The following is a 14,323-nucleotide window of genomic DNA, read 5'->3' on the forward strand; positions in this document are numbered from 1 at the left end:
TCCATCCATCCATCCTGGATGGGGTACATTATAGTCATATATTCCTGTATTCCTATATTCTAGAACATTGATATCTCTGAATTAAATATCTATGCTATTCATAGGCAGTAAAAAAAATCCTGAAATTAACATTCTTTTTTTTATTTAATGTAACAGTTTGCAGTAAAATTAATATTCGATTCTTAAGGTGTTTGAAAGTCAAAGTTTTTTTTTTTTTTTTTTTTTTGGAAATTCCTGTTTCAGTGTTTTTGAGTGTGGCGGTGTTCATCTCTGTAAAATACACATCTGTACCAAAGGTGTGTGTTTCTAACTCAATCAACTGGAAGAAGAAATGCAAATGTTCAAGTGAGTATTTACAGTGAGATACTAAAGGAGCCAGTGAGAACTAGTAAAATAGATTTCCAATAATACAATAGTAATAATTCAAATCTTGTACAATCATAAATAAATGTATTACTACTACTACTACTACTAATAGTAATAATAATAATAATAACAATAATATATTAATTTCTATTGGATTTTCTGTATGGAATTGCAAGGCATTTTAGACAATCTTGATATTTTAAATTATTTTAAATATAAATAATATTAATACAAATATATTATTATTATTATTATTATTACTTAGATTACGTGAACTATTGTAATAATGCACTGTGGTTCCCCCATTGACAACTTATTTTGATTACATTAGCAACAAATCTGTAACATTTATTTAAAACACACAGACACACACACACACACAAATCATTCATTCCTTATGGCAGGCTAGTGAATGTCTTCAAGTGCTGTGCGTGTCTACAAGCATAAGTATAAATATGTAATAAATATAAATAAATGACAAAGGCAATGTGGCAGCAACTACAATAACTGTTCTGTTTCATACTTACAAAGAAAGACCAGTCATTTAACATTTTCTTTCCTTTCAGATGTAAATGACCAGAACATGATCTCTGTAATTGAAATGCAATTTTAAAAATCATTTTTCATGTTCACAAAGAAAACGTGCCAAGCACAATAGTTTTCGTGTTATTACAATCATTTTTAGCATCTCTCCACTTTGAGTAACAATTTGAAATGGGTTATATTGGCCTGAACAGAACCCTGGAGAAGATTGGCCTGAACAGAACCCTGGAAGGGTTAAGATGGAGTCAGTATAATGTTAGCCAGTTTAGACCAGACACATAAGTTCTTCCAGATCTCATTCCTACCTTACTGAACTCTGCACAACAATGCCTTCTTGTTGTGATCCATCTGCGAGTCTTAGCATCAACTGTGGACTGACAAAGCGATTCTAAACGTGAGAATGTGTGTGTGTATGTGTGTGTGTGTATGTATGTGTATATATATACATATATATACCTATATATATATATATATATATATATATATATATATATATATATATATACCTATATATATATATATATATATATATATATATATATATATATATATATATATATATATATATGTGTGTGTGTGTGTGTGTGTGTGTGAATTTGACTGAACAAACAACAATTCACAAACGTTTTAGCACAAAAACTGACAGAGTCTCTCTCTGGCTCATCTCTAATGGCACAAAAGCAGACGGTCTGACTGCTTTACTTGGCCTGAACATCAAGTGAACTGCATGTGTGACTCTGAGCACACGGCCAAACTGGCAGCTTCCAACAGAACTACGCTAACATTCCCCCATTCAATGGAAATTAGGAGGCGCACGTGAGCACGTGGGCTTGATTTTGCCACTGCTCTAGTGTCAAGTTACCAGCCATCAGCTTTATGCTTGTTTTCCACAACTTCAAAAACAAATGTCAGAGCATTTCTAGATCAGATTCGGTGCTATAATTGGGAACAGGATTAATTTTGAGCGTCAGTCTCGCTTCAGTGACCAGTGTTTTGGGTTGGAGGTTACTGACCACTTCTTCAGTGGACAACTAAAACTGACATCGCATTATGAAAGCCAGAAGCAAAGAAAGAGATTCATTTCCGTCATGGAGTCGCTCTGACAAAATGCATAGCATCACACAAATTGCACATATTATTATGTGTGTTTGACTGTTGTGTCTCTAAATGATCGAGCTAGTGCAATAACCCAGTTGGTAGGGGTTCATTCTTTTGTGTGTGTTATGCAGGCACGTCACATACTATATTACGACTGCTACAATTATGCCACTTAGTGGAAATCTTTTTCTAGTTTATGTCCTTCATTTTATATCCAGCAAGTGAAATAGCTGTGAGGTTGAATATAGGGAAAGAGCATATCATAGCCCATCAACTGACATTAGAACAAAGAGCGCTGTTGTGTGTGCAGTTCTTCCCAGGACAGGCCAAGCGACAGGCTAAACTGCCCTCCCACGCAGGGTGGGGTCTCCCGTACGGCATGACTCACTCACTCTCTCACACACACACACACACACACAGTTTCACACTCTCCGTCTCTTTCATTCACACAGGCTTTCACATAAACACGAATGGAAACACATGCGGCATAAAGACTCCACACAAACACATAAACACCAACACACACACACACACACTTTGTCTTTCCTTGTCCTTCCTCTCTCTCTTACTGTGTGTGTGTGAGACTGGTCACAGCACGCAAACTGAACACAGCACGCAAACTGAACGCATTTACAGTACATATACTCTTTCAATGACACAGACCTTCTCATATGAACACCCAAAGGAAACACACACTGCACGCAAAAACTACACGCAAACTGCACACAAACACACACACACACACAAACAGCCCGTTTCCTTGACCGTGGATTTCCTTTTCAGGGAGTCACAGGTGAAAGTGTTTTGTATGGGTCTGCGTGTCTGGCTGTCTGATAGGGAGGGCGAACTTTGTTTTCACTCGCCGTCCGGGCAACAGGCCAGACTAAATAACACTTTTATAGTTTGCCTGTAGACCCCTCCTTTGTTAGAAGGCCCTCACAGGGGCTGTTAAGAGTGTCACATCCTCTCAGACTGTAAAAAACGGCAGCCTTATTACTGAGAGCCACATCCTGGAGTCCAAGTATATTGCGTCGAATGGAGCTGATCTGCTCTCCAGGCACCTTCTGTAGATCTAAAATTTCAATGTATTTAATAGTTTTAGGCCTTTCTATGATGGCACTGGGATATGATCAGCATCAGGGAGCAGATATCACATAATGAGTGCATCAGCTGAGCAAAGCCATCAATGTACCCAAGATGAGTTGAATTTGTGGTGGATATCCGGTATCAAATTTCAGAGTGATTGAGACTGCGCGGATTAATTTGATCATGTAATGGCCAGTTGCCTGGCAACGTAAACTGTTATGCGGTAAACAGAAACCAGTCTTCAAATATGAGCTCTCTCGTTTACAATGATATCCCCTCGTTTGAGCAGATAACAATCTGTGATTTAAGACGGAATTATTGTGATTGGTGATAATATAAGTTCAAGCCTAGACATTAACACAAACGTGTGGACTTTGCCACAGAAGGTAATAAAAAGCTGATCCACCCAGTGTCTTATATTCAATCAGTGATAAGTGATGGCTGCATTCTGTGGAAAAATCCTAATGAAGTTACCACAAAACCTTCATTATTACAATATGACAACAAGAACAATATGGCCATCTGATTTCTAACAGGATCTGAACATAAAAGGTTTTCAGTAGAAACATCGTCTCTGAAATGTTTACAACAGGATCTGGAGGCAGTGAGTCCAACCTAATAATCATCCTTAGCTCGCACCCAGGCAAAACGGAAAATATATACACAAAATCCAAAACAAATCATTGCTTTTCTTATTTAAACGCTTGATTAAGGCCTGCATATCCTCCAAAAAGGTCACATCACACCTACAACTGCCTTTTTACCCAGAGTTGATTCTCTAATTTAAATAAACATCCTGCAATGACCAACGGAATAATTCTGCGTTTTGCTTCTTTTTTTTTTCAAACTCAGCCTCCTGCCTGCTCTTTGAGGCCTGTGCTGAGGCTGAAAACATATGCTTCCTCCTCTGTCTCTGGTGTTATTTAAGGAAAAAGGCACCCTAACCCCTCCTCTCTCTCTCTCTCTCTCTCTCTCTCTCTCTGCACTGGAATGGGTGTGGTTTTTCGAAGACAAACTTCTGAATGATTTGTGTGCATGCGTCTCAGTTCCTGAGTCGTTCTAGAGGAGGAGCGTGATGCAGAGTAGCACTCAGGGCCCGGCCTGCGCTCACAGTGGAGTAAAAAAGCATAAGGCTCCATGCCTTAAGGCTCCTCTGGCTGGATATGGAACTTCTCAGGACAGCCGGGACCAAACTGAAGCTCCTCCAGAGCCTCAGAGAACGCTGTTGTGAGTAAAAGAGTTGAACTTTCTATTATAATTACACTTTTGCAACATCTAAGCTGGGAAACTGTTGTACAGCAAAAATGGACAAATGTTCTGTTTGTTACATGTACTACACTGTAATTTAACAAACAAGTTGCTTTTCAAGAGCTCAGAGAGCAAAAGTTTCCGCTAATCACGGTTGTAACAGAACTTCATTTTTTTACTAACTCACCATTACTCAAGCATCTCAATTTGTTGGAAGGTCTGAACTGTTTTGCCATTTAAAAGGGATAGACCTGCTTTAAATTAAACACGTACAATTGCTTGCGGTGGATAACAACATGTTGACTACTATGAACACGGCAAAGAATTAAGCAGTCCATTGTATTAGGTACTACACACGCACAGGCTCTGTTTTACACAAAATGCTGAAATGTATAAAAAGAGTGAATGGACCAACCTGCTCAAATATGGTTTTAAAAATATGATTAAAAACTTTAAAAAAAAAAAAAAAAAACTAGGCTCAAAATAGTTAGTACTTAAGTATTAAAAAAACCAGCAATGATTCTGAGCTGTTTGCTACATGTGAGTATAGTTTTGGAAAACCTCACACGCTTCAGAGCTTTATTATACCTACGTCATCCAAATGATTCATTTCCCACCATCGTGAATTGATGAAGGCAGACTAGAGATAGAAGTTCTTTTTCACTGGTGTTTCATACAGTACTGCATCTTCACCAGCGCTGTTGAGAGAGTTTTTTTGAAATCAGCCACTTATTTGGTATACGATTTTAAAACTGTAACTAATTACACAGAAAAACATAGATATGTCATGTAGTTACATGGGAAACAGACTTTAACTGGGCTTTGATAGTGGAAAAAAACAGGAATCAAATTGGGTAGGCGATGAAGCACTTATTAGAAACATACTTCTTTCCTTGAAGCACTCCACCATGCCGTGACTTTGTTACTCAGACAATACTGGACGTGGCACAATCACTCTTGATTTGGTAGGTTTGCATGTGTGCAGTAAACAAAAGAAAGCAATTTGATTTTGACTGCCAAACAAAGGTAAAGGACAAGGAATGCATTTGCATATAGGACTGCCAGCCTGAGGCCAAACGCAGTGTTCTGACTGAACATGAACAAAGGAACAAACATCGCCCAAATTGTCTCCCACTTACAGCAACTTTGAGGTTCGGAGTGTTTGCTGCTCTGACACAAACCACCTGAAATAAACCACTCTGGAGAAGGTGAACAAATAAACAATCCTAATTTCATTCAGAGAGAACGGGCTGTGCAGTGCTGCTCTCTGCTCTGCACCAAGTCCTGGCAAAGGGAGAGGAAGTAAGCCATCTTTTCCACCTGACATCACTGACGTGATTAGAACAACACTGGGACTGAAGTTCAGGATCTTCTCTCGTATATCAACCAGTAGCCTACTACAAATCTGCAACTTCTCTCCATACAGTATATATAAACCTTTCAAAAAAGTTAGAGAGGCAACACTGTTTTAAAGAGTTGCATTAATACAAAGAAATCAATTATATTACATTCTCAATTAGTTTACAACATACATTAACCACTAATGCCATAAATCTACAGCGTAATATGGAGGTTTTAACAAGTATAAGAGGCAGCGCTGCTGTTGTGATGTGTTTCATTAACGGCCTAAATAAAATCATGGCTTCAAGCAGAAAACTTTATTGAACATTTAAATGGGTGCAAATTTTACAGAGGTTTTAGTCAAAACTGGGATATTTAATTTTCTTCTACACTCTTTTTTCACAAATTTCGAATTAATTTTTTAAAATGTTAACAATTAATGTTTTAGTGAAAAAAATGTATTCATATAAATCACTGTTTAATTCAAACTATGATGAATCCATCGACTGTGCATGCAGTGAAATTAAAACAGACTTGAATCATAGTCTTACTAAATACAGTGTTTTAGACCATATTGAAATTTTAAATAAGAAAACGTTTAAACAAAAGAATGAATTTATGATTTAATGTTTTGGGTCTCATTAACAAAAAATACTTTTTAAAAAGAATTATTATCAGATGCTGTGAAATATTACATTTATCCTGTCCTTCAAATCACTTTTACGCTAATATGTTAAATATGTTAAATATATTAAACATATGAAAAAATAAAATAAATAAAATTGTTCTGCACATCGTTCATTTCAATTTGTGATGGAAATTTGAATTATGTCCTTACCGAGAAATTGTACTGCAAATGGCATTTGGTAGCTGAATTGTGTGTGTATGTGTGTGTGTGTGTGTGAGCGGACAGGCGGAAATGACTGAGCATAACAGACAAATTAAATGAAATCAGAAGGGGAGATGACATCACAAACATCTACATCAGAACAAATCATGGTTTGATTTGAGATAATCCAAAAAATGACTGGATCAGGAGAAATATAGCTTCTGTGTACACTGAATAGTTCACTTTAGGCAAAGTGAAAAAGGTTGCGTTCCAGATCTTACTCCCAAAATGAAAACAACACAAAATGCATAGTTACAATTTTTTTTTTTTTATTCTTTTTTTGCTCACATAATCAGTTTATGTCAACCAAACTGAGAACATGAACCATTGTAAAAAAATAAATTAATTAAAAAAAAGACACCAAGGCAAATGGACTTTACTATATTTTCCAGGCCTAATAAAACACCCAAATTCTCCTCACTTGGATCCAGTTGAGAAAGAAGAGCTTCAACCACTGTGTCTCAGCTTGGACACCACAAAAAACTGGCAAAATTACTTTTATTTTAATAATTTGGGATACGAGAGAAGCGTGCAGTGTCGATTATGATGTCTCATTTTATCAATATATCAGTATTATTCAAAGAATCCTACTGAGCCCAGTCACAAGATCACTGATAGAAGGATTCCACTGTCTTCTATGGGTTTTTTTTTTATTATTTCACAGAATAGTTTTACATGAACCTGTTTTTAATCATGTGAAAAGAGCTTGCATTTAGTCAGAGCCCAGATCTTGCTGTTTCCTCCTATTGTACCTTATCTCCAGCACAGTCTTTCTGTTTGTGCTGCACAGTAAATAATTTTCAGAGTTGTTCTGCTTCCTGATTAAACTGCCGGCCAAAATGCCTGGTAGACATTTGCTGAAAGACGGTGTTTGTGTGAACGCAATTTGATGAATGTGGTCTGCCTTTGTGCAATTATTGGCTTTTTCTCCAGCCCTTTCAGAGGAAAAAAATCTGTTAAATTTTTTGCATTAAATAATTTGAGCAAATTATTACTTTTCCTATGATTATCGGGTCCTGTGTGTTTGCTTGAACATGAAGATCTTTACTGAATATTTGCAGCACAACATATTGCACTATATGTAGAATTACACTATATATATTTATGAATACTTAAAATTAAAATTTGATAACAGGCAAAAGACCTGCCTTAATTGTTTAACCATCTCATAAATTCATTGTACTTTTGTTCTTTAACGGTTTGGATTAAATGTGAAATATACAGCACTACCATAAAACAGTGAATACAACAATCAATTTCAATCCATGTTTTTCTTAGAGCCTAGAGATCAGTAGATATAACTGCAAAGCACAGTATCTATGATAATATAAAATCCTGGCACATAGCCCTCCAGCCCTCTGGACAAACCGGATGTCGTGTACTGATTATTTCCAGAATACTCTCATTATCATTGGATCTGGAAGCGCATGTACAGGGGAGAAACTTCAGAAACGAGTGCGTAACTCAAGATGTATGAGTTGAGCATTGTGTGCAGTGAACTTTCTGTCCTAGCATGCCCTCTGTGCCTGTGTGAGAACATGTGTGTGTGAGTTTTGTTTTGTTTTTTTTAGATTCGTGTTCCCTCTGCTATGCTCAAACTTTTATTATTACTGTGCGTCTGCATCACAACTTTGTCTAGCCACCATCCCCCTCTTTTCCCCCTTTTACCAGACACAGACGCAATGTTGTCTGCACCATCAGGCTGGAGAAAGCGCCCACCCGCTTCCAATCATGCAGTGCCTGCCTTTGTCCATTTAAGTGCTTCCTCCATGACAGGACAAGGACATGATGTAAGGGGAACTTGACCAGTCACATGTCCTGGTCCATCCCTTGACTTTTTTTGGGATCTTTTAAATTGTGTTTAAATAGTAAGGAAGCAAATCAGCAGAAACTCTGTTATACTGAGGCTGCAACAGCTTTGTATACTGCATTAGGCCAAAAATATGGGATGTTGTGATGTGTTTCTTTAACGGCCTAAATAAAATCATGGCTTCAAGCAGAAAACTTTATTGAACACTTAAATGGGTGCAAATTTTACAGAGGTTTTAGTCAAAACTGAGATATTTAATTTTCTTCTACAAAAATTACAATTTTTTCACAAATTTTGAATTTATTTTTTAAAATGTTAATAATTATGTAATAATGAAAAAAATATTAATTCATATAAATCACTGTTTAATTCAAACGATAATGAATCCATCGACTGTGCATGCAGTGAAATTAAAACAGACTTGAATCATAGTCATACTAAATACAGTATTTTAGACCATATTGAAATTTTAAATAAGAAAACATTTAAACAAGAAAGTAAATGATTTCATTGGCTCTCGTTAACAAAAAAAAACTTTTTAAAAAGAATTATTGGATGCTATTGGATATTACATTTATCACCATCCCCCCTTTTCCTCGCTCTACCATACACACACGCAACGTTGCCTGCATGATCAGGCTGGAGAAAGCGCCCACCTGTTTCCCATCGTGCAGTGCCTGCCTTTGTCCACTTAAGTGCTTCCTTCATGCTAGGACAAGGGCGTGATGTAAGGGGAGCTTGTCCAGTCATGTGTCGTGGTCCGTCCCTTGGCATTTTTTTTTAATTGTGTTTAAAGAGTAAGGAAGCAAAATGAGCACAAACCCTGGTATACTGAGTCTGCAACAGCTTTATATACTGCATTTTTACAAAAAAAAATATGGGAAGCTAGTGTTGTTCTCAATTGCTGGTAATTTTGTGACATCTTACTCCAGTGGAATATATCACACAGGTCAAGTGAACAAAAGCAAAGAGCCTCCACCTCTCCGCAACACGAGATGTCAGATGTTACATCCTAATTTCATGCTTCTGTGTAAATGGAAAATGTAGCAACCAGAGGTCAAGAGTCAGGCTGCTTGCGCTTTCACAAAGATTTATTCTGCTTGCCGTGGAGTTGGAAAGAAATCAATAAAGTAGCTAACAGGCTGGAGAAAATAAGTTTGCTAAGAATATTTATTTCTGTAAATCACTGAAGATATTAATATAATAATTTCAAACCACATAAATGAATCAATATTTTGACAACATTGCATATTTTATATGAATTATGTAAAAAAAAATTGACAAATTGCTCAGTGTAGATAGATTTTTGATTGCACTGCAGCTAAAATCTTACTTCCATTAGGATGCTGTTCATGTCATTTAAAACACAAAGAAGAGTACTGCAAAAGCCATGGATTAAAAAAACACCCACTCTGCTCTCTCTGACATTTTCACTTCGAATCCTTTCATTCCAAATTTAGCACCAACAAATGAGGTTTCAAGTACTTGCTAATCAAGTGGACATGTAGGCTATTCTGCATTTCTTCCTTTCAGTTACAATATAAAGATGTCAAAGTCTAAACAGATAATGTAATGCTGCTTTCATCCAACATAAACTCAAAATCTTAATAGTAATGACAGACTGAGTGTATAGTTTAACAACAGTTTCCTGAGCTTATATATAAAAAGCAATCTATTACCATGGACAAAATGTGCTATAATGAAAAACAGATTAGATTTGTATGAACAGACCTGTAATTTTCTTCTGGACAGTTGCCTGGATGTTTTTTTAACAGTGATCTTATATAATGGGTCTTTTTTTGTGTGTTTTTTGGCCAGACATAAATGGTGTGTCTTTAGACATGTAGTGACGGGATAAGATAAGTGCATGAAGCAAGTTTGAGTCATGGTGAAGTCTATAGACGGAGCTTTTCTTGGTAGCCTCTCGGCATATTACGCTGTGGGAGAGATCTAACATATGCTCTGACACTTTTGCTAATGTATGACTAAGACCAAATTTCACTTTTTAATGATAATGTTAGCAACTGTGTGGCTAGTGACTCATGCCAAAATGGCAGCTAGAACATTTCAGAGTCTTGTAGATGTCATCTAATGACATAATTTCCACTAATTTTATAAACAGTTTGGTTGCTGGGATGAGATAGATTTTTTTTTTTTTCATACACATATTGTTTTTAATGTTAAGTGCAATAAGCAGCATGTGGAAAAGTAAAAATATTAAGGCAGATCATTAAAGATAAGAGTTGTATCAGCAAATAACAGACATTTGATATGGCTGTTTTGTGTGTTGACTGATTTTTCTTTGTCATGCCAAATCATGTGACCATCACATGACATAACAAGCCAGTAACATGTGATGGTTAAAAGGTCTAATTGCTTTTTTTCATGGACAGAAAGTCTGTCTCTGTCTTTAAAGAGGTGGCACAAGTACTGAAATGGAGAGCCTTGTTTATTCTGGACTGTATCTCCTTATTTCGTACTCACACCATTTCACGGAGATGGGATAAATATTTTGAGAAGCAATACTTGCTCTTTTGCCTAGCCTAGAGGGGAAAAGGTAATAGCCAGCATCCATTTTGCTTTGGTCAATTAGGAATAATATTACTTGTGCATGTATGGTTAGTATACATGCCAAATTCATTTACAGCCCCCCACGTAATATTATTTAATCTTCTATCTTGCTAACATCCTCATTTTAAATTTACACTCTGCAATATGTGATTTCTGTTGCTAATTCCTAATGTTAAGGCAACTTCCAGCTTTCCCAATATCTTCTTAGTATAGGTATACTGTATATTTGCAGTTTTAGGGCAGTTAGCTCTGGTGTAAAAGTTGTTTTTGAAGGATTCTGTCTTTTCTGACTGCTGAAAAAGATGAACTAGTTTAAGTAAAGGTGATTGATTGCTATGTTTTGGGTCTCAATAATCTTATTCAGCTTTCAACTACAATACATCTTCAAACTATTAGGACCAATTATTTGCATGTCATGACACCAAGTGTTCCTTCATCTACTCAACAAAGTATGTTTTACTATGTTCACATGGAATGAAAGGTTTCTTCTCACCTTTGCAGATCTGTTCCATCTTGTTAGAGAACATCTGGAGAAAATATCTGGAGAGCTACTTATTGGGAGTGGACTTTGAAGAACAGAGATGTTATGTGTCATTTGGGAAAGTAAGGCTGTTGCAATGTTTTTGTGTACTGTGCAATATTAAAACCCTTTGGTCCAGACAGAGGAACATGTCTGTGCTTTACTTTAGTGTATTTCAAAGAGGAAAAAAAAAACAGCCATTAGCATTTGCTGCAGACTGGAGCGTCCTCCGGGCTCTTAATATGGCCCATAACACAATTACACACTGGCTACGGCCACGCTGATGAGAGACAACTACATTTAAACATCTCCACATGCACAAGGCAATGGCTAACTTCAAACATGATGCGCATTAGTATGGTGAGCTACTCCATGTTGGAATAATTAAATGAAATTTCGGAAATATTCCAACAGATCTGACTGAATTATGAGTTCCATTATTTAGCCATTGTAGTGTCCGTGTCAATTATGTGCTTTAGCTAAATGTAAGGGTCAGTGACAATTATTTTCACATGAGTGACAAACATTTCAAAGCTGTTAATAATTTATGATGTGAAAAGGCGTTGAGGTGAACGTCGAGTATGCTGACACATGTACACACACCTCCCTAAGCTGTCAGAAGGTCACGCAAACACAGGACACTAAGGCTCTATTGAGCATGTGTTTTCTCAGGTGAGCCTAGGCAAATGAGCCCTATGAGTAAAATGTGAAAGATGAGACTATATGATATGCATTAGTATGGTTTACTGTGTGTGTGTGTGTGTGTGTGTAATTAATGGGTGATGACTGACCATGCCTAGAGTGTGAACAACTGCAGCCAAGTCTTTTTCCTCTCGTTCTCTCCTCACTGGGGCAGCTGGAGGGATTCCTGGCAGAGTGATTTGGGAGTAAATCAGAAAATCACATTGCCAGGGATTTCCAACCAGCTGCAGGCCACTAGCTTCGACAAGTAATGGCTCCAAATGTCCTCTGACATGTCCTCTGCCGTATGTACGTTTACCATGCATCTCATTTTCTGTACACAGCAGCTGGTCCTTGCCTCAGTAATCTCCCAAAGGCAAATCTCAGAGGCTGTAAAGATCCCCCGTCTGCTATGAAGAACGAACGATAACTGAGGAAGGCTAGCACAGTGAAGTCAATCCAAAATTCTGAACATACAGTAAATGTAGGTTCCAAACAGAGCACTAAATGTCTTTCATTTATTTCAGAGCATAAACACTCAGTCTCCAACTGATGTCTGCGGTTTTATGAATTGGAACGGGATATGGGACTTTGGTGCCATGCAGACGTATGTGGGATCACAGTATAAAAAAAGACTGTGGCTTCTGTACTCGAGGTGGTCTTTGAAACCTACATGTGGAAAGAATTGGAATTATCACCATCATACTTTGATGCATAAGTGTATGTCGAAAAAAAAAAAGTGTTAATGAGTTCATTAGGCGCATGGATATGGTTCTTATTCAGTCTAGAATTTTTAAGACAAAGATTTAGTAGAATTTGAGGGAGCAATGAGGCAAAGACAAACAGAAACTTTGCAGTGCTAGTGTTGAATGGGATATTTTATTGGTCTTGTAAAAAAAAAAAAAAAAAAGTTACTGCAATACTTTGATGCACTTTTTTTTTATCATCTCATTTCATCATAGATTGATTGGTTGATATTTTCCCCCGGTGACCTCCGTTGTGGAAGAATTATCCCTGGAACCACTTCCAATCATCGTTAAAATGTAATAATGTGTATACAAGTGGAAACAAGCTGAAATGGCCACTCTCCCCATTCAGACTGTGCCAGTGACCAACATCTGCGCTCTTTGGGTTATAGTGTGGTAGAAGGCGGAAAAATAAGAACAACAGCTTGGAAAAGCACATGAACTCACAAAGAGAATGCCTGGCTCTGAAAAGGTGACGTTTAAATGCTGAGCGTCACTCTGTGATGTTTCGTGAGGTGCAGGACTTGGCTTGCTTTGTGAACAGATTTGGGAAAAGGCCGTGTTCACAGTGGCTAAGTTCCGCTCCTCTGAGGCTAACTCTCAGAATGGCTGGAAGGCAGTAATCTAGGCACCATGTGAACACAGACTCCAAGAGTAAAGAGCACTGACCTAAGGTAAGCTTTTGTTGTCATATTTGAATGATCATTTCTATACAGATGGGAAGGAAACTGGATCCTGGATCAGTATTCTGTCATTGGGACAGTTTGCAAACACAGACTTGGGGTGCCAGCTTTCATCTCTCGCCAGGGTGATCTGATTAAGTAGGTTCTTATCCATAGGAATATGCACATGCTGAATAATATATAGAAGCTACATAGGCTGAGACATGTTTCTCAAGTCCTCACAGGCAAATAAATGATTATTCAAACACACTTTCATGTCTAAGGCCAGGCCAGTGTTTATGCAAACAAAAATGAACTGAGCTACACAAAAAGCCACATCAAGAACCATTTCAAACAAGTCATACACTCAAAACATATGTTCTGACAGGGACATGTCACCATTCATATGAAAAGGCTATACATACCATAATGTAGACAAGTCTTCACAAATTCATGAAAGAAGGCCAACGTATTACCTTGAAAGAATTGTTCAAATAACATTCATTTTTGCCATTAAGAACCATTTCATTCACCGTAATAACGTATAAGGGACCATAATAAAAATAGCTGTCATAGATGTGTACATCAAGCAACATGGCTGAAATGTATGTGATGGGTTGAAGCATTAGAGCACAAGGAACAACAGCTTACATGATGAGAAACGTCAATCACGTCAAATTCGTGATACACCCACGGATATGTTCTAAGACAGCAATAAATACAGGACAGTGTGAAGAGATGTATCTTGGGATTGTGACTACA

At 37.2% G+C, this 14,323-nt stretch overlaps 1 long non-coding RNA gene across 1 annotated transcript; it reads left to right on the plus strand.

The window, feature by feature from the left end:
- The first annotated feature begins 3,972 nt into the window (after positions 1-3,972).
- LOC113540553 (uncharacterized) lies at positions 3,973-11,612 on the plus strand. Its single transcript, XR_003404038.3, has 2 exons — positions 3,973-4,320; positions 11,454-11,612. It is a non-coding gene; the product is annotated as an uncharacterized LOC113540553 (long non-coding RNA).
- The last annotated feature ends 2,711 nt before the right edge of the window (positions 11,613-14,323 follow it).

This window comes from Pangasianodon hypophthalmus, chromosome 4, assembly GCF_027358585.1.
Source record: "Pangasianodon hypophthalmus isolate fPanHyp1 chromosome 4, fPanHyp1.pri, whole genome shotgun sequence".
In the NCBI taxonomy this organism is placed as follows: Eukaryota; Metazoa; Chordata; class Actinopteri; order Siluriformes; family Pangasiidae; genus Pangasianodon; species Pangasianodon hypophthalmus.